Below are 19,001 nucleotides of genomic sequence, written 5' to 3' on the forward strand. Positions count from 1 at the left end.
GCAAGTTTGCCACCCTCACAGAAGGGCCTTTCATGTTGACCTGTAATCATGTAGGATATTATGACAGGTGATTGCAATGTCTTTTATTTATCTATATTAACCACAGTGATCTGAATGTCAATTTATTTGGTGGGACCTTTGAACAATGGCTAACATACACCAGTACTGAGGCCATAAAAATTTAAAGTTTACAAGCATTTCTTTTATTTGTACCTTTGGTATAATTACTACCCATTTCCAGTTCAATAGAACTAATTTAATGGCAAATGTACTATATAATAAACTCCGTGTATGCATCTGTGTAAGTATAAGAGAGAGGTATAGTCCATTCATCCCCAATCTGGCACTCTTCAGAGTTACTCAATTGCATTTCCCATAACTTAATTTTTCATTTTTCTTTGGGCAGTGGTGGTAGTGACACAGCTATGGCCTTTGTGGTATATGTACCCTGATTTCTTTTAGAAAGTGAAATCTCCCTCAGTAACTAATTAGTGGTTTTTTTTAATTTTCTGCAGATCTTGGCAACCATTTCTCTGAAAGGACAACACCCAACCACCATTTTAGTGATTTTTCAGGAGCATCCATTGGTTGGTCCTAAAATTTCAGTATGCTTACCAGACCAAAAGACACCAGATGACCGAAATCTCTGAACAAAAATAATTGATTGACTGAAATCTACTTCTATTGTACCATGCAATTTTCTGATGTAAAGGAAACTTGATACTGACATTTAACAATAGATATAGATAAAAATACCTTAGTTTGTCAATTCATGGATTTTAATCAGAAATTATATCCCAAAATACTGGAAATATTCTCCTTCCTCAAAGTAGTCATTTTTTCATTTTTGATGCATATATTATCAAGATAAGTTATTGTTTTTTTTAAAAAAACTAATGTATTATAAGAAACAAATTACCACCTGTTTAGTCTTCAATGATTATTATTTGGGCCTTGTCCACATGCATGAAAGGTCCACAATTCTGATATCTTAATAAAGTCTTAATAATCTACAATTGCTTTAAAATTACATTATTAATCTTGGGGATTTCAAGCCAAAATAAGACAAATCCAGCAGCCATTGTGAGTTAATGCTTCAGTTTCTATGTATATCTCCAACAACATGGAAATTCCAATTGACCCTCGTGAAATATTTTCTGAGGTGCCCTGAAATAGAATTATCTGCGTATTAACCTCATTTTAAGGTCAAAAAAAACCTAGTTTGACTTACTTTATAGCAACTTCCTGCTGGTTTACAAAATGAAACATTTAAGTGTGCTGTTCCAAAGATTCCATAAATTGTTAATATGAGTTTCATCAACTCCTTTTTATTTCTTATAAAAATAACTTAGTGCCTTAGAACATTTTACTGATTCTTCCCTAATTTTTAACGCCTACGGAACTTCAAAAGTAATAAGAGGTTAGTAGAAAAATAAACAATTATACTGGAAAAGGGGGGAATTAATTAACAGCACAAGCCTATTATCTTTTATGTTTAACTTTCTGTTATATTTTTATTTTTTTATTTTATTTTAATCCCATTTATATCCCGCCCTTCTCCGAAGACTCAGGGCGGCTTACAATTTAAGCACAAACCAATGTGCTTAGCAATTTATTACTAACACAGAGAAAAAATAGCATTCATGATAAACAGTTGCTATCCCACATCATAAGATCAACCATTTTAGGCACATACAGTAGAAAAGAGATATTGTCAATAACAATTGAAATATTTTTTTATTAAAGAGTTTTACAAAAAAATTTACAATACATATCCCCAAAACCCACCCACCCGAAACCACCCCCCTTCCCCCCCACTTCCCAGAGCTGAATACAGGGTTATAGATATAATAATCATATTCTAACTAAAAGTATCCATTATAAAATTAACCAAATTCATAATGTGCTTTAACTCCCCTTTAACATAGATACATTCAAATTATTAAAAACATAATAATAATAACTTAAACAAAAATATAATCAATACTAGTACTAAAATTAATAACAATATCCCTCTAAAATCTACTCATAAGCTAAGTGGAACTTTTTAGTCCCATATTTATTCTGAATATAATCTATCCATCTTCTTCCAAACTGAAATATATCTTTCTTGTGAATGATCCTTCAAATAAGCAGAAATCTTAGACATTTCTGCAAGATTCGATACTTTGAGTACCCATTCTTCTATAGTAGGCAAACTATCCTTGTTCCAGTATTGTCCCACCAGTAACCATGCTGCTGTTATCAAATTCAACATCAGATTGGTTTCTTTAGTATCACAATCTACAACAATACCCAATAAAAACAATTGTGGAGAGAACTTTATCTTTCTCTTAAAAATCTTTTGAATGTTCCACCAAATTTTAATCCAAAAAGCTTTTATATTTCTACAAGTCCACCACATATGAAAATAGGTGGCATCTAAACTACCACATCTCCAGCATTTAGACTGTATCCTAATAACAATTGGAATATTGAACTTCCATTACATTTTCTAATAATGACCCATGATACAAAAAAAGATAAAAACATGGAAAAAGGAACAGTCACCAGACTTTTTCATATTACTCCATGGTTAACATATTAGTAGTGGATTCCTATACTGGGCAGGAAGCTGCACTAGGTGATTTTCAAGATCCCTTACATTCTACATTCAATAATTATGTTTTCAGGAATTCATGAGGTGGAAAGTGAAAGCATCCCTGGAACCTGGATGAAACTTTAGAGGTTGGGTAATGAGATCTAAGAATGATCAAGTGAGGACCAGTATTTCGCTCTAGCTTCAGTGACCTTTCCATCGGACGCTCGAATACAAATTACATATGTAATATTGGAAAACAATGAAGAATTTTCCTCTCCTTTTCTTGGAAAATACAAGAATTTGCATCCTGTGAGAGGCATCACTAATGTTCTAATTGTCTATGATGATGTTCCATATTCTCTTTCCCATGGCACAATGTAGAATTCTGGTGGCCACAGATGACTTTTTCCCTGTACCCTAAAACATGAGATGCAGCTTAGTTCTTAGACATTCAAATTAATTCCCCAAATTTCTCAAATATTTCTTCTCTTTTACCTGGGGTGGGATTGATCTTGTGAAACCCGACTACCTTTAAAAACAACTAACTGTATCACCTTATACTATAATCTTTCTGTCTTTTTCTTACTTTTTTTTAATTCACCTTTCTTTTATAAATGTTGTAATCTTATGCCTATTTACCTTGAATAAATTCAGCAACTCTTATTTCTGGATAGAATGTAGACACGCAGATACTCCTATCATGGAATAATCTCATTCATCCCACACAAAATTCCAATGCATCTAGCTTTGAAAAAATGAAAGAGCTATTTTAAAAACAACATTCAAAACATGGCAAAAATTTTCATTATCATTGCTTGTTGAAATAGATGCAGTTCAAATTACTGTATTTCTTTCCAAGACACCCAGTTCCATTGCCTATTACTCGGTTTTATTAGTCAGATCATTTTTCTGTTCCAATTATGCATAAGTGTTGGCAAATTATATTGCATAATCTTTACGGAATTTCATGGAATTTCATTCCTCCCTGACAATAAGAAATTAATATTACCTCAAATCCATATTCATAGTTTACTTTAGCTGTTTGGAAAAGATCCCTGATTTTGCTAATCTTTTCCCAACACTTGTAATTATAATGGGGATTAATAAATTCAATACAAGAAATGAATAAGAAATTTAATTATGGTGGAAAATCCTGTTGTGACTAAATGTGTTTTTGCAGAAGGAATGGTAACAAATACCTGTTTGGTTTCAAATGAATAAAATTCAGTAATCTTTTCAAAACCATCCAGGTCTCACCACCTTGCAATTTATAATATATGGAGAATGGTGCATGTCTACTTCATTTTGTAGCAAAAAAAATGAACGTAGTAGAATGTCTTGGAATTCTTCAAAAATTCTTGAAAAATATCTAGGACTGTGGATATGATGACTCTCATTGCAACTCTGAGGGTTAGAATGCCTTTAAAATGTACATTAGCACTGGCCATTGTAATACATAAATGAATATAACAAAATTGCATTATATATAGTAAATTGTAATTTTTCCTGATTTTGTTGGTGGGTTGTCAGCAAAGTAATACATAATGCCTTCTTTGGTAGCAAAGTCTGCTCAGCCATTTGGGTTGATTTTTTTAAGTTAGTGAAGAAAATAACGCATGGCTTAACATGCAGTATGGGGGGGGGAAGCCAGAAAAACTAAACCACACTAGGTTCCAAGTAAAAATCACAAAAACTGCATCCAAAAAACCCCCCCAAAACAAAAAAGGAATGCCAGATTTTTCTCCTGATTTCAAACATCAATATATTAGTATCATGGAATCGATACAAACGTAAATGTCGGCTGTAGAAAGCAGGACATAAGGAATGAATTGAAGCAGAAATAGTTTTCTTGTGTGCGATGGTAGCAGACCCTAAGACATGGATAAGAACTTTCTCAAAATGTTCGCATTTACACATGTGCGCACACAGAGAGAGAAAACCACCATTCAAAAGCTTTCTGGGTGGGCTGCACTTATTGCGGTGAGCTGTAAAGTTAAAAGGAAACTGGCGCAGGAAAGCTGTGATGCTCACTACTGCATGCAATACAGTACACAGCACCACATGGCCTAAGGCTAAGCACACAGGACCAGTGATCGAGTGGACTTCCCTGGAAAGTCAAATGATGCTCAGGTTAGCCTTCTATAAATATCCTGAGACCCAACAGTGTTTCCCATTTAATTGTACCAGTGGCTCTTCCCCTCTTGATAGCTTACAAATGTTCCTTTGGCTTTAGTAATTACTGTCATCATGGTGCATTAAATATCAAAGTGGAAGGGGAGGGAAGGGAAGCAAATCCAGTGGCCAGATCTTTGTTTGTGAAATGAAATGTTCAGAACGGATGCCAATGTGGGGGATGCAAATATAACATAAATATAACTTCCTCATTCCCCTGGATTCCAGCAGCCGTGACTTGTGCTGGATCCAGTTTTTCCTAGTTGATCGGAAGTTTATAAACTGCTTTAATTTATATGAGCATCAAGGAACAGCCCACAGTAGGCTGATGCCACAAAGAATGGAAAGGAAGGAAAGAAGGCAGAGAGGGGACTAATGGCACTCAAAGGCAATAAAATAGCTTTTTAAAATTTTAAATAATGTGAATTTGTTTCAAGCTCTCTGCAACTTCTCTTTTTAAAAAAAAATCAAGAAAGCATTATGAGCATGGTTTGGAGAGGAAAGGGTCATTCTCTTTGTCCCCCAGGCCTTCCATTTTTTTTCAAAGAAGAAAATCCATAATATGTAAGCAAATACATATTCTAAGGCCAAATAACATAAAATCTTCAACCACACATGTTTGCTTTAACTGCGAATAGCATTGTCTGGGGTCGTGGCAGACAAATAGAGGGTAGGCATTGTAGAGATAAAGTCCTTGTAAGCAGCCCTGACCTCTGTGATCTTAGAAAATGGTCGTGAATAGCATTTGAGAACTGAACCAAATTATTTCTGGCTCAACTGCAGTGTTAGAAATTATTAAAACTAAAACTTTTTTCTATAACTTTTATGGAGTACTGTGTGGACAGTCCATGTTTCTGTGTGTAAGAACCCCTGCCTACAGAGAGCCTCTGATTTTTCAAGGGGAAAGGAGTCTTCATGACTTTTCAACTCCCACTCCTAAGAACCATGGGGAATGTTTTGCATAAAACCAGAGTAATGAATAGGAGATGATTTCTAACAGTGTTAGAACAGCCCTTCAAGGTAGATCAGATTAAGAACCCAATGTCATGTATGCACTACTATTTTTATTGTAAAGGTATTCGTTATTGTATTTCTTATGTCATTATTTTGATAAAGCTAAAGCAACAGAATCTTCCCCCTCCCACTTTTTATCTTTCTGAGAAGTAGGAAGGGCCTTGTCTCAGATGTTTACTCAAGTTACTTTCCTGCCCCAGACTCAATCCTCTTTTATCTGATCATTGTCTTTATAGCAGCTGCTCCTCCTCTCCCTCAAGGCCATTCCTTCTATCCTCTACATCCAGAAATGCAAGCTTCTCTCACTTTACCACCAATTCTACATTATACTTTTAATTTTTTCCCCACTTCCCACCCTCCATAATTATGCTGGCCTAGAAAAAATGGGAACAGCAAGAAGCTTTATAATGCAAAGGAACTTCCATTGAATTCTTCCTCCAGATGACCAACTGGTGAGTTCCGAAAACAAGATTTAGTATCTCAACTGCTAACCTGCTACAGCTTCTGGAGTAATATAAAATCTCCCATCCACCCCCAAACCCCCCAAATACTGTGCTAGCCTGCCTTCACTATCTTTTTATGCATGGCTTGCACCAATTCGCTAATATGAAAAAATAGAAATGCCAATATGCGGGTGGTAGCCGCCCGCTCCACCTTTTTGAAGTGTTGTTGGACAAAATGCAGTGTTGGAAAAAGGAATTCTGGTTCGCACAAGAGTAGTTTCTCTTTCTAGCCTCTCCCATTTCCACCCCCCATCCCCCCAGATACTTCCCAAATCTCCTCCACAGTGATCCCTGGAGCAATTCTGGGGATATACGGTCGACTAAAGTGATAGAAAATTAAATCCACCACTGGTATTCATTCTTCTGGCAAAAATATACTTTTAGATCAAGCCCTCACATGCCAGAGAGATAACCGATTAGGAAATGGAAGGAGGACACACCCCAAACTCCACTAGAGTAGCACAAGTCCTTTGCAGAAGCTTAAGAGCTCTTGGGATTGCCAATCAGTTGTAAACTGTTGCAGATTGATGTGATGTCATAATAATACACATGTGGGAAATGTAGCTGTGTATATTTTCCTGGCAAAAGTATTTCAGCTGCCTTTTCCCAAGTCAGCCAGAAGTAGCTGTGGGAAGCTGTGAGCTGAATCACCATGTCTATAAGACTGTCTGTTGGAAAAGAGCCCTCCAGGGCAGAGAGCCAGATTACATTATGGAAGCAATACAACCCATCAATATGAGAAATCTATCCCAATCTCTCACTCAGAATTATTAATTCCAGCATCTCTCCCTCTCACGCACACACTCACGTACCTGAGCTGTAGGCTGTAATCTGAAATTAATTATGAATAATGCAAAACAGTAAATAAAACATGAACTGTGTAACAAGTTTATTCATATTTAAAAAAACATTTGTCAGGCATAACTCAGAAATAGTATAACTGGAATTCCCAGCCTTGTGCTCCTGGGCATCTGTGTCCATTTGAATGCATCCCTGAGTGCATAACTCATTTTAAAGATATCCTGGATGTTGAATCACAAGTGTCCTGGACTCGCTAATCCATAACTCCGTGACTCTATGGAAAGCTATCCAAGCAGTTAACCTTTCTTGCCATTCAACAAAGGAGGTAGTATTTTACGCTGCAAGTTCAGCTAAAACTGCAAAAAATAAGCAATGGCATATGAATAGACACACATAAGTATGAATATATATACTTAATAACTAGCAGTCATGCTCCATAAAAGAAACCATGCACTCCTAGCTATAACACGGCCTATTCACTGTCTAGGGCTAAGAAGTATAACTACCCTATGCACTATAGGGCCTGTAATGTATTGGGATTTTACTTGAACTGTTTCACGTGTCTGTTTGAATGCTGCTTAAGGTTGCTCAATTGGTGTGACTGTGTAACGGTCACTGACTAGCCAGACTTGCTGTCTCCAAGAAGATCATTGGATGATTTGGGGCGGGAATGGTTTCCTCTAAACCTATTGGCCACCGCCTAGTGGCCAAACGTATAAGTAGCTGCGCAGAAGCCTCTGTTTCAGTTCTGTTCCTGTTTGCCTCAATAAAGCAATGTTCCTGTTTGCAACCTCTCGTCTCGCTTATTGACAGCAAAGAACTCACTACACAACAGGGCCTAAACTACCTTAAGGTATGAACCAATACTTTGCTCACCTGTGATACCTCCAGATTGCTCGAGATGGCAATTGAGGAACCGTGAGTGGCTTCTCTGCATGGAATGGCCTCACTTCCCTTCTCTTTCCCAGTCATGCTTTGTAACAGGAAGTGACGAGATAGGAAAGGGGAAAAATGTAATAATCCCTGAACATTTCCTTGTGAAAGAAATATGCTGCACCTATTTTGGCCAATAAGGTCAGGGTTGCTAAACTTTACCTATAAGCTAGGTAAACAGAAAAAAATTAACCCTGTCTTGCCAAGCAGTAAATGTTCTGGGGACAGAACAACTAGCATTCAGATATACTGGTGAAGACACCCTCATAAAATAGCTTAAATGAAAGATTGGCCAGTAGCAAAACACTCTTTTACTAACACCCTTTTACTAGGATGCTCCCTAAGCATTCCAGTAGAACGACCTGGGGCCCAAAGGTATTACTGTATTGTAAATAAATATATTAAGGACAAAGCTTTCTTTTGCAACCATTTATTGGTTGATGATCATTTAAAATAATGGTTCAGATGATCATCACTTTATTAATAAATATTAATAACTAATAAAGTAATTTATTAACTATTAATTATTTATTATTAATAATAAATTCAGGTGAAAGGTAGAAGAGTTTTCTGGAGGAACATTGGTATCCGCAAGCACCGCATTGCCTACTGCTAAATTCTGTGTTTTAAAGCAAAGTTAAAAATTCTATCGGTTGAAATCCATCATATCTGGGGAGTATGAAGGAAAACTGCATCCCTTTAAGTTTGTTTCATGGTAGTTGGTACTGAACAGGTTTCTTTCCTGAATTTGACTTTAGTGGTTAATTCAGCCTCCAGTTTATACTTTGAAAAATAAATTATGTAACAAAAAGAATTGGTGATCCCATATTACTTTTATACTACAGAGTTCTCCAATATTTTGCAGGCACATTTGAGATCATGACATAGGGAACCTTGCAAAATGGCTTCTATGGAGTATCCCTGATGATTTAGAAAATTGCTCTAATGAAAAGTGAGACCCATCATAATTGGCACATTTTCCAGAAGACAAATGGGTAAGGAAGTCCATCATGCCTAGTCTGTTCAATTATTTCCAGCTTTCTTTTCCTTTCCTGGACAAAGGAGTCTACTTCCAAACAAAGTCATCCTCCATTTTTATTTCAAATAATGTCTATGGGTCTTATATGGTACCCATAGTGTTGAAATTAAAAATAATGCTGGAGGCTGGTGCTTTCATTACAACGTACAAATTTTCCAATAATTTTGGTTTAAAAAACCATTGGAGAAAAATATGTCGGAAGCCAAAATTCCAAATCTTCATCAGTATAAATAATGTTTATATATAAACATTATATATAACTATAATGTTTTATATTTATAGGTGATTTCACTTAAGTTCTAACATGATAACCACTGTAACATATCAAAATGGATAATATTATATGTATTATTGTTAAATGTGTATTTTATACATAACAGACATGTGAAGGTGTAAATAAGGTAAATGATCCCATGTCACTTGGTTTTTATATGAAGGGATTAAGTATAATACACATTATACATTTTCTATCACTCCTTTTGACAGGAAATGAAGCAAAATCATGAGCAACTTTTATGTTTGTGGGTGGGTGGAGAGAGAGAGAGAGAGAGAGAAAAGAGAGGATGGTAGGTAGGTACGTAGACAAAAAGACAGACAGACAGATAACCAACAGGTGGTAGCCGTGTGCTTTTCTGAGGCAATGGTTTCCCGAAGGGCAGGTGGTGTGACAGGGAATTAAATAGGTGGCCCCCAAAAAATAATCCATTACAATAGAGGAGGTTGTTGACAATCCAAGTATTCTTTGAGTAAATATGCTACATGGGGCTAACAATATATCCTGACTACTGGGGTGTTCAGGTGATGGATTTGTATATTGTCAGGGGTGGATCTTACCATTCTTACAAGGGCAGTCAGGAAGACAGTCAGACATAAAGGAAATAAGGAGAGCAGAAATTACCCCCCACAAATTCCACTTCATGGTATTAGTTCATTAAAGCCAGTTGAAACAGGAAGCCCTTGAAGTAGGTCCTCAAGGTACATGGAATGAATGTGAAATGGCTGAAAAACCTTTTCATTTCTTCATGTTGAATTCCAAGCAAAAGCTAAGGAAACAGAGGACGGAAACATTCCTACCTGGCTATACAGCGAGCATTTGTTTATCTCACAACTGGAGAATGGGAGAGAGGATGCCATCCACTTCCTGAACTAAATATAGAGTGGCCAAGGGGCAGAGTATAAAAGCCCTCTGCTCTCCCACCTCTCAACTGAGAGGCATTCTACCTGCACCTGCCTGCTTTGTTCAGCCACCAACTAATGCAAAAACTGAAATTGCCAAGGATCATAATAGATCTGCCTTGAGTGGGAATGGAAACAAGCAGTCATTCATTTTCCTGTTTGCCAATGGAATGTCAATAGTTTACAGAAAAAATACACCAGAAAAACCTTGTGATTCTAACTCCCAGGCCAATATTTAGCACCAGCATTTTCCTAAGGTGATTCCATTGGACAACCATTTTTAAACTTTAAAACTTTCCGTGTAAGCATTTGGCTCAAAACAGCAACAAGGCAACAGACTATATAAGCGGGAAGGGGGAGGACAATAAATTAAACCAGCAGGATTTTTTAAAGGATTCCTAGTTGCTCCACATAGGTAAATTATTAGGTGTTACAATGGCAAACCCATTTATATGGTGTCTTGAAGAATATACATATTACATCACATGAAATCAAGGTGTTGGACAATAAGTGGGTGACTTAACACTTTTTAGGAGGAATGTACCATCCTGCTGTTTTAAATGGCAGTAATCTAAACCGCAAATGGAGGGACTTTAAAAACAAAGAGTTCATGTGTTATTCCAGCAAGGTGATCAAGTTATGACCTTGTAAAAACAGCATGACACAGCTGGCACAGAGCTTTGGTTTATTATTTTCTTCACACACAAAAATAGAGTAACTCCTTAATAGGAACACATAAGGAACGGAAAATAAAATTTTATATGAAACATCATTCCAAAATTTCAGCTATCAAACAATTCAAGAACAAATTGATCAAGATTTGGTTCCTGCTAGTTTCTGCAGCAGGAACATTAATGCTTTTTTTTAATAGAGCTAAAGTTGCTGTTGCCCCATGGTTCAGCCACTTCTGCCAGGATTATCTGTCAGTAATTGGTTCTTTGAATACTTGTAAGTTCACACCTCTGTCATCAATGATAGCTTTTAACCAGCTTGCCCTCTTTTCCAATTACCTTCAGTTTCTCCAAGCATTAGAGTCTTTTAAATGACTCTTGCCTTTCTATTATATATCCAAAATATCTAAGCTTTAGCTTTATCATTAGTGTCTCCAGTAAACACTCTGGCTTTACCTTTAAATTAATTGTTATTTTAATCCAAAATTTGTTACTACTTCAACTTCTTCTCCACTGTACCAGTGTTACGTGGCCATACTAAATAATCCAATATTTTGGCTGTTGCATTGTTCATTAATTAGTTTCTAGATGGTCTTTGAGGATAGTCTCATGTAGGCACATTACAATAGTCTAAACAAGGCCATCTCCTCCAGCCAAATCTTAGCAAAGGTACTTCTAGCAAACAGTCTCAATCTGTTGTTCTATCAGGGACAGATAGCTCAGGAGCAGCCCAGATTCAACATCAGCTCTTTCTAGGGGTACAAATTCCTTCAGGAGAAAGTTGCTATTATTCCAGACTTAATAAACATTTGACTTAACCATCACTCCATTTTATTTAGCTAAGTTTGAGCCTGTTTCTCCCGGGCACAGGGTCCAGACTTCTCATCTTCTCATTATATCTCATGATTTGTCTGGAGATACATAGTATCTCCAGACAAATCATCATTGTTGCTAATGAGGGCAACCAAAGCTACTTTGTTTCATGCCCAGACCTGAATCTTGACTGAAAAACATCTAGGTACAGTGGTACCTCAGTACTTGTCATTAATTGGTTCTGGGAGATGCAACAAGTACTAAAAGCAATGAGTGTCAAACAAGCCACATGACTTAACATGTGACCCTTTGCTTCCACAGGGAAGCACTTCCTGTTTGTACCTTTTCTATGTCAGTGACCTTCCCAATATGTCCAACTTTCTGTCTGCTCTTTGTAGCCATCTTCCATTTGCAGTGACCTTTCCAGCATGGCCAACTTCCTGCCTGTTCTCCACAGCCACCTCTCTTTTCCTATCATAGAGTGTTGAGTACCAAGCAAACGACAAGTACCAGAACAAAATGTTTGTCAAAATGTATCAAATATAAATTTGATGAGTTTTGAAGCTGTTGAGTACAGTGGAACCACTTTATTCTGCTTCTCTCAGAGTCCTTTGTGACTGCTGCTTTACCACTTTTTCAACAACCTACCCAGAGAAGGTTATACCGTGTTTCCCCGAAAATAAGACTCAGTCTTATATTTGTTTTTGGCACCAAAAGATGCATTAGGGTTTATTTTGGGAGAAACATGATATCAGGGTGATCAGCCTGGCCGGGTGCCCCATCCCCGGCATGTGCACAAGAGGTGGCAAGCCCGTGGGGGCCGATGGTGTCCAGCAGCAGCAGCAGCAGCCTGCCAATCCCTTGATGCAGTGCAGGCAGGCAATCCCAATGTGTGGCCGTGCACAAGCTGAGAGATGGTGGGATGGAATGGGCAGTGTATCCAGATTGCCTGGTGTGGTACAGCTGCAAGCCAGCTGCAAAATGGTGGGAAGGAGCGGGTGGCACATCCAGATCACCTGCCTCCTCCCGCCTCTGCCTCCATGCTTGGATTTACCTGGGTTGCATGGGCTAAGACTACTGCCAGACACCGTCGGCCCCCGCATGCTTGCTGCCTCCTGTGCTGGCCACACACACCAGACTTATTTTGGGGGTAGGGCTTATATTAGTTGTGCCGTAAAAAATCAGGCTGGGGCTTATTTATCTAGGTGGGCAAATACAGTAAATAGATCCATAGTTGTCCACTCTAGTTAGGTTCCTGGTTAGCCCCTTAAGAAAGGAGTGCATCAACATTGCTACCTTGCCTCCCAATAATGATGTATATCTATCCATCTTCCAAACTCTATCCAGGCTGCACTCAAAAGCCAGGTGGGCCAGGGATTTAGTTTACAGATAGCAAAGCTGATCTCCTCAAGTAGAGAGCAACTCTTTAGGCTTGGCATTATTTCAGACTCTGTCCAGCCAACTTCTAACTCTGGGTGAATATAAGTGATGTTATCTGCAAATTGCTTGGCTAATATATCACAATAGCCTTTTAGTAGTTTCAATGGTCCATGCTTCCTTAAAAGTGCTGAACCTCTTTCATGTGTACATAATATTTGACTGGCAAACCTGGATATGTAGTATTTCAAAGCTGAATCTGCATCGAAGGATACTTAGTGTGTTAAATCTCAACCTAGCGTAGATTGCATTTTTTTAAAAATAGTCCATTGAGTCCTCTGATTAGAAAGTCATGCTGTGATCTGACATGTCAGAAGAAAATATCCAAGGCAAATGTAATTTATAAATTGAAATGGAAACTTTTTCAAACAGTAACCTCTTGAGCAATCAGGAGTCAAAGAGGTAAACGTCAGAAATGCCACATCAATACATTAACAGGGAACCAAAACACCAGGGGGAAAGGAGACTTTCTTGAGAGAGAGGGAGATCTGACTCCCAGCCCTGAGATCATAATTCAGTATCTTTCCATTTCTCACATGTTTCTTGAATAGAAAGCATTTCTTCCACAAGCACACTATATACATTTCATCACATATATAATGATCTGTCTATAGAAAGAATGTGCTAACTTTTGGGCCAAGGCTACAAGTACAAGACCAGGACTTTGGGAATTACAACTATCAACATGCAAATACGGTGTCTGGGGGTTCATATAGAGAGACATAAAGATATAACCTATGCAGGTTGTGCAATATGTGCAGAGGCAGACAGAAACTCTTTCTCCTCCCTCCCCCTGCCCACCATACATGTTGAAACTGAGGAGAAAGGCAGTCTGTGAGAATTGCCTGAATTTTCCAGAAAGAAGGGAATAAAATTCTTTAGAGTTTCGCCTCTTTTTTTACTTCAATTGAAGGAAAACGAATGCATGGCCTTTAGTCTCAGATCAATGAGACTAAACTATCAATGAGTCTCAATGAGACTAAACTATCTAGTGCTGAAGATAATTTTAAATGGATATTTAGAATCTTTTAATTGTTTACAATTGATATTAAAACATTAAAATGTCTTAATTAAAAGGCAATCATTGTTAAGGGCATAAATAAGCTACTTTTATTTAGCACTCTGGAAATTCCATTTAAAAAAGAATTGGTTAAAAAAAATCTATAGCATCTTTCATCTATTTGGTACCATTCACATCTGTTGGACTAAAAATCTCATCATTCATAAAGCAGGGTCATGCTAGTGGAGTTGATAAAAGTGGTCACCACACAAATCCAAAAAGAAGCTTGTTGGGGAAGGCAGTTTCGTGTAGTGTAGCTCAAACAAGAATAAAATTGGCAGTGTTGAGTCTGGACTGATGAGCTCCTTGAAAAGACCTGGATCTTGTTCAGCCATCCTGGCCTTTTGTTCCAGCCCTGATTAAAGCTGCTTAAGAAAGCAAGAAATGTTTCAAGATTTTAGTTCTCTTGACATCCGCTTTGAGTTCAGTGAAAACACTTATGGGTCACCATTTTGAAAGTACTATGTATCCCACAGTTTGACACTGAATTACAAGCAGCACTAAATATATGTCTAATATTACATTTCTTTCATTTTTAAAATTTATAATTAGGAACTGCTGGGATCCCAGTAAGAAAATAGGATAATCATTTCTTTTCACTTGTAATCCTGATGATAATCCACCGCTATTTTTGAAGTCTGCTATTTGGCAAATGAGTGTAGCAGTAATTTATTTTATTTATTTATTTATTTATTTATTTATTTATTTATTTATTTATTTATTTATTTATTATTTATTTTATTGGATTTATATACCGCCCTTTCCCGAGGGACTCAGGGCGGTTTACAGGGTATTTAAAACCAAATCAATACAAAAGTTAAAAACAATTAAAAAAGATTAAATTAAATCCCTAAAAAATAAAAACCCCAATTAAAAATTCTCAGCCTGGGCCGGAGAGCTCAATTTCCTTCTCCTGTGAAGTAACAGGAACATTAGATACAAGAAAAGAGTTACATTCCTTCCCTGGTATCTTAATCTTGATCACATTTCATTAGAATTGCCATTTAGGAACCCTGTGGCAAGTGGTTAAGTGCAGCATTGCAGGCAAACTCTGTCCACAGCCTGGAATTCGATCCTGACAGGCTTCAAGATTGACTCAGCCTTCCATCCTTCTGAACTCTGTAAAATGAGTACCCAGATTGTTGGGGGCAATATGCAAATAATGCTGACATCCTAAACCTCCCAGTGAGTGCTCTAAAGCACTATGGGGCGGTATATAACTGTAAATTCTATTGTTATTGCTATTCACTGCAGGAGGTCCTTTAACCCCTTCATAATAAATCCAAGGACTGAGGGGAACAAGAATAAAGCAGTCAGCAACATTCCAAGCCAGTGCCTGATTGCCCCTCATAAAGATGTGCTGGATTTTTTTTTCCTCTCTGCAATATTTGCTAGTTTTTCACACCATGTCAAATTTGGTTCCTTTTCTATTCAGCAGATGGACAGCAGTATCTTAGCTGTTTACATAATTTCTTTCCAATTTCTCTTGGGTTGGGAAGAATAAAAAGATATGCATGACATTAAACCTGGATTCAGGTAGATGCTTCTACCCAGTTCACACATTATATATGAGCAATGTGCTTTATGTGGTTGTTAATCACTGTGTAATCAAAGCCATATGCCTATCCAGGGGCGTGTGCAGGAGGGTCCAAAAGTCAAGATGGTGGTAGTAATTTCTGTTTAATTTGATTGTCTCTTAAGTATTTCTCTAGCATTCTGCCTCTTCAAATCTTGTGGCATGAAACTACTGTCCATTATAAAAACTGCTCTGTATTTTATTCTTTATTTCAAATAAATAGAGACTACTTCCCACACCCTCTTTTCATTTTCCTAAGGGGTACAAACTAGGACAATTCATTCTTTATCCCTTTAAATCATAGAAGCTTAGGTTTTGTGGAAAACAACTGTAATTGATGACAGATACATCAGTGACTTATGGATTCCACATCTATCTCACTGTAATAATTTTCCACTACGTTGTATAATGAGAAACAAATTGGCAACAGACTGGCACCAAAGCGGATGGAAGGCAAATTTAACAGACTGTCTAATTGAAGTAAATATTTAGGGAAGGAAATCTCCTTGTATTTCACTCTTGACTTCAGCTTGTTTGTTGCGTCCCAAGCAAATGGAATTGAATTTCTAAATGCAATTATGAGGATGCGTATATGAAATCTGGTAAAGGTAGCTTTCACAACAAAATAAACAAGGGGAGAAGCTTAGTGCTTGCAAAAGTCAGATTATATTCCTTGTGGGGTACAGGGAAGCGGTAGAGCTTCAAGCAAAGTGACCAGGTTGTTGATACAGAAAGAGAAACTTGTAGATTTTTAAAAACATTCCTACACAGAAAAGCACTTTTTGTGCAGAAGCAGTGTGAAAAGTCGTTAGACTGTCATATGACGGCAACAAACATGCTCATAAAAACTTTATGAAGTCTCCCGTACCTTATACCGTATGTATTGTCCTTGCTGGATTAGGTATGGTGTTGTTTAACCCTGGTGAATGTTAGGCATTTTGCACAGAAGAACTAGATTTGACAAATTGATGAGGCTAATATGATAATGATGATGATGATCTTGCTACATAAGCCATCATTTTATTTTGTTGGATATAGCTTAATGTTTTAAGTGAACGTAGCCACTATTTTTTGTAAATCATACTTCAGTTCCTTAGTGTGTTGTGTGAAACCAGGTAATTATTCAGTAATTCATATTTTAAAAAACTTTGGTTTAAGACATTACACAAATCTGAGAGTTTTAAAATCACAGTTAAGGTAAGTGTAAAAATAATGCAATACTATTCTTAGAACAACTGTGAAAATGGGGGAGTGGGGATGAAAATTTGTGCCTAATCAGCAGGGAAGCATATAAACCTGTTATGCACTCATGGTTGGGAATTAGAGAACAACACATTTTCACCAGGTCACTGCATATTTGCGTACTCAACTCAGACAGATACTGAATTAAACATGAACTAAATGAAAAAAATAATGTATAGCAGGTACAGTGATAATGAGAATTTGCCCTCAAAGCATCAGGATATTATATAGGACAGCGTATATCAGTACACTGAAGATGAAGTACCTTGTATATCAGTATTTCTCAATCCTTGCAATTTAAAGATGTGTGGACTTCAACTCCCAGAATTCCCCAGAGAGCCTTGCTGTCTGAGGAATTCTGGGAGTTGGTCCTCACATCTTTAAGTGCCAATGCTGAGAAATACTGATATACGAGTACTTCATCTTTGGAGTAGCTTTCCTATAATTGTCTAAGCAAAATTAAAAAGAAGAGTTCAAAGCAAGATTTTTTCAAGGTCTCAGAATAATTATAACTTGTACTTATCTTTCAACACAATGCTTTACAAACCCCGGGAATGCTCTTGTAGACTTGTAGCAATATTTCCATATTGCACATATATTGCAGTTATTCATGAAGTCAGATTGTAAGCTCATGAAGTCATTGGGAAAAGAATGAAGGATTTAAGACATAACAATTGTTAGATGCCCACACGAGGCTTTGGGAACAGAATGTGCTGTAGTTCACAGCCAAAGCAAAAGTCCAGTGACCTTAGAGAACGGATAAAGGCTGCTCTAAGTATGAAATGACTTTAGTCTTAACTTTTCAAAGCTAGTTCTAGCTTCCTGTCAGATCATTGTTGGATGTAGTGAAATTAATTGAAATTTAAATAATATTTCATCAGCTGTTTGTGGAAAAGACATAAAGAGGATTGTAAACTTTTATTTGTTAGTGCAATCAAATTTTTTTTGATTGATTAATCACCAGAGGCAATTTAAATCAGGGAGGCAATTCTTAATTAGTAGTGCCATTAAATAAGACACATTGTAGTTTATTTTGGTTTCCTGTATATCATTTTCTACTAATGAATGGTAGATTTATTAGTTAATCTTTCCTCAGATAAAGATATGTGTGAAAGATGCCTTTCTAAAGATGCCTTTCTAAAAGGTCTTTTTAAAATGTATTTTGACTAGGTAATCTGAGAAAAATGCCCGCAGGTTAAATAATGCTGACTTCTGAATGAGCATCCCATCCTATATCCATGATACCATCCACCTGATTTATTCTTTTTTAGGCAAGTATACCCAGCTTCCAAGTAGTGGGGATATTTTACATTTGCAAAGGTTGATGAAAGCTTCAAGGAATCCATGCTCCAGGGGATTCTTGCTCCCCATCAAATTGTCTAAGGAATCCAAAATGCTATAGGATTTCCTGCAGAAAGCAACATTAGCTCTCTGCCTTCTTTATAATGACAATTCCAGGAAAGACCAACTCTCTTGACTTAGTTTAGTAAGTCAAAAGGTGGATCATCTTTCATTCATCACCTTTACTTTTTTTTACCCTGAAGCACAGTCATAATCATCCATTGTTCATCATTATAGCTTAGGAAATACTGTCTCAGGATATTCATGATGATAAGTGAAGGAAATTTTAAAACTCAAATGTTGCAAGATTGCCTGTGGAATAATTAAGATTAGTCCCAAAATGTTGACACAGTTCTAGAGAAAAGAAAGTTACAGTAATGTTAAATGTTCTTTCTTTCTTTCTTTCTTTCTTTCTTTCTTTCTTTCTTTCTTTCTTTCTTTCTTTCTTTCTTTCTTTCTTTCTTTCTTTCTTTTACTTTCTTTCTCTTTCTTTCTTTCTCTTTCTTTCTTTCTTTCTTTCTTTCTTTCTTTCTTTCTTTTTCTTTTTTTCCTCACATCATATTATCTTCACCCCAATCAAAGCAAGATCTAGATTTGGATCTCAACCATAGTGTGGATGAAAGAGTTTTGCCTTTCTATCAA

Source organism: Vipera berus, assembly GCF_964194415.1.
Source record: "Vipera berus genome assembly, chromosome: 2".
Classification (NCBI taxonomy): domain Eukaryota; kingdom Metazoa; phylum Chordata; class Lepidosauria; order Squamata; family Viperidae; genus Vipera; species Vipera berus.